The sequence below is a fragment of the Coregonus clupeaformis genome, chromosome 6 (genome assembly GCF_020615455.1).
Source record: "Coregonus clupeaformis isolate EN_2021a chromosome 6, ASM2061545v1, whole genome shotgun sequence".
In the NCBI taxonomy this organism is placed as follows: Eukaryota; Metazoa; Chordata; class Actinopteri; order Salmoniformes; family Salmonidae; genus Coregonus; species Coregonus clupeaformis.
In genome coordinates, this window is record NC_059197.1 from 30,925,390 (window position 1) to 30,928,914 (window position 3,525).

The following is a 3,525-nucleotide window of genomic DNA, read 5'->3' on the forward strand; positions in this document are numbered from 1 at the left end:
ACAACGACACTAAGCACACAGCCAAGACAACGCAGGAGTGGCTTCGGGACAAGTCTCTGAATGTCCTTGAGTGGCCCAGCCAGCTCCCGGACTTGAACCCGATCTAACATCTCTGGAGAGACCTGAAAATATCTGTGCAGCAACGCTCCCCATCCAACCTGACAGAGCTTGAGAGGATCTGTAGAGAAGAATGGGAGAAACTCCCCAAATACAGGTGTGCCAAGCTTGTAGCGTCAAACCCAAGAAGACTCAAGGCTTTAATCGCTGCCAAAGGTGCTTCAACAAAGTACTGAGTAAAGGATCTGAATACATATGTCAATGTGATATTTCAGTTTTTGTAGTTATTTTTTTGTTGCAAGAATGTCTAAAAACCTGTTTTTTGCTTTGTCGTTATGGGGTATTGTGTGTAGATTGATGAGGGGGAAAAAACAATTTAATCCATTTTAGAATAAGGCTGTAATGTAACAAAATGTGGAAAAAGTCAAGGGGTGTGAATACTTTCCGAATGCGCTGTACAGCCTCTTCTTCCACACAGCAGTCTGCTATATACATCCTCATATACTACCCCCTGCCTGCACCCTTTAACACTAACCCAACGCTGTGCTCCTACCCCCTGCCTGCACCCTTTAACACTAACCCAACGCTGTGCTCCTACCCCCTGCCTGCACCCTTTAACACTAACCCAACGCTGTGCTCCTACCCCCTGCCTGCACCCTTTAACACTAACCCAACGCTGTGCTCCTACCCCCTGCCTGCACCCTTTAACACTAACCCAACGCTGTGCTCCTACCCCCTGCCTGCACCCTTTAACACTAACCCAACGCTGTGCTCCTACCCCCTGCCTGCACCCTTTAACACTAACCCAACGCTGTGCTCCTACCCCCTGCCTGCACCCTTTAACACTAACCCAACGCTGTGCTCCTACTTACATATTGAACTCACCCTCAAGACAACACTACTGCTGCTCTTAATACAGTATACTATCTCACCCTCTTCCTCTGGGACTCTCTCTCTCTCTCTCTCTGGGACTACTATCTCACCTCACCCTCTTCCTCTGGGACTCTCTCTCTCTCTCTCTCTGGGACTACTATCTCACCTCACCCTCTTCCTCTGGGACTCTCTCTCTCTCTCTGGGACTACTATCTCACCTCACCCTCTCTCTCTGGGACTCTCTCTCTCTCTCTGGGACTACTATCTCACCTCACCCTCTCTCTCTGGGACTCTCTCTCTCTCTCTGGGACTACTATCTCACCTCACCCTCTTCCTCTGGGACTCTCTCTCTCTCTCTCTCTGGGACTACTATCTCACCTCACCCTCTTCCTCTGGGACTCTCTCTCTCTCTCTCTCTGGGACTACTATCTCACCTCACCCTCTTCCTCTGGGACTCTCTCTCTCTCTCTGGGACTACTATCTCACCTCACCCTCTCTCTCTGGGACCTCTCTCTCTCTCTGGGACTACTATCTCACCTCACCCTCTCTCTCTGGGACTCTCTCTCTCTCTCTGGGACTACTATCTCACCCTAACCCTCTGGGACTACTATCTCACCCTCACCCTCTTCCTCTGGGACTACTATCTCACCTCACCCTCTTCCTCTGGGACTCTCTCTCTCTCTCTGGGACTACTATCTCACCTCACCCTCTTCCTCTGGGACTCTCTCTCTCTCTCTCTGGGACTACTATCTCACCTCACCCTCTTCCTCTGGGACTCTCTCGCTCTCTGGGACTTGAGGTGCAGCGACGCTAAAACAGAGGTAAGGGGGTGTGGTCATCTGGTAGTTCCATAGGTCATTTCAAAACACAACATTCCAGTGTCTGTGTGTCTGATGGGGGTCCTGTCAACATGTTTAATAAAATATACCAATCAAAATTCTAATCATATATATATATATATATATATAAACGTCCTTTGTTTTTGCGTGTTTTCTCCCTAAATTAAAAAACAAACTGACATTTGAAACAGTGTACACATCATCAGTCACTCTCTTCTCTCCTCTCCTCCCCCAGTCCAGTTTCTGACCTCCGACCCCAGACAGAATAATCAGCAGCCAGTCCTCAGTAACCACGGTAACTCCTCTATGAAGGCTCCTGGTGATTTTCATTAAACCTGGGGCCATTCTGTGTTCCGTGTGCATGGCAGGGTCCAGGTTGAAAGGAGCGAGCGGAACGCAGTGGAAGGCTGTTGGGGGCCGTGGAGGGCCAGAGAGGGCCAGAGAGGGCCAGGGAGGGCCGTGGAGGGCCAGAGAGGGCCAGAGAGGGCCAGAGAGGGCCAGAGAGGGCCGTGGAGGGCCAGGGAGGGCCAGAGAGGGCCAGAGAGGGCCAGAGAGGGCCAGAGAGGGCCAGGGAGGGCCAGAGAGGGCCAGAGAGGGCCGTGGAGGGCCAGGGAGGGCCAGAGAGGGCCGTGGAGGGCCAGAGAGGGCCAGGGAGGGCCAGGGAGGGCTAGGTTAAGAGATCTGGGTCTACCCCTCAAAGAGAGAGTGTATTTATTCTCTGTCCTCCATTCCATACAGACAGTCTCTATGTTTCTTCACCCCACTGCCCAACCCCCTCCAACCCCCCTGGGTCTAGTCTCCCCACTGCCCAACCCCCTCCAACCCCCCTGGGTCTAGTCTCCCCACTGCCCAACCCCCTCCAACCCCCTGGGTCTAGCTCCCCCCTCTTCCCACTGCCCAACCCTCCAACCCCCTGGGTCTAGTCCCAACCCCTCCAACCCCCCTGGGTCTAGTCTCCCCACTGCCCAACCCCCTCCAACCCCCCTGGGTCTAGTCTCCCCACTGCCCAACCCCCTCCAACCCCCCTGGGTCTAGCTCCCCCTCTCTTCCCACTGCCCAACCCCCTCCAACCCCCTGGGTCTAGTCCCAACCCCTCCAACCCCCCTGGGTCTAGTCTCCCCCACTGCCCAACACCCTCCAACCCCCTGGGTCTAGTCCCAACCCCCTCCAACCCCCCCTGGGTCTAGTCTCCCCCACTGCCCAACACCCTCCAACCCCCTGGGTCTAGTCTCCCCACTGCCCAACACCCTCCAACCCCCTGGGTCTAGTCCCAACCCCTCCAACCCCCTGGGTCTAGTCTCCCCCACTGCCCAACACCCTCCAACCCCCCTGGGTCTAGTCCCAACACCCTCCAACCCCCTGGGTCTAGTCTCCCCACTGCCCAACACCCTCCAACCCCCCTGGGTCTAGTCTCCCCCACTGCCCAACACCCTCCAACCCCCCTGGGTCTAGTCTCCCCACTGCCCAACACCCTCCAACCCCCCTGGGTCTAGTCTCCCCACTGCCCAACACCCTCCAACCCCCCTGGGTCTAGCTCCCCCTCTCTTCCCACTGCCCAACCCCCTCCAACCCCCCTGGGTCTAGTCTCCCCCAACACCCTCCAACCCCCCTGGGTCTAGTCCCCCCTCTCTTCCCACTGCCCAACCCCCTCCAACCCCCCTGGGTCTAGTCTCCCCACTGCCCAACACCCTCCAACCCCCCTGGGTCTAGTCTCCCCTCCCTCCCTCCCTCCCCAACACCCTCCAACCCCCCTGGG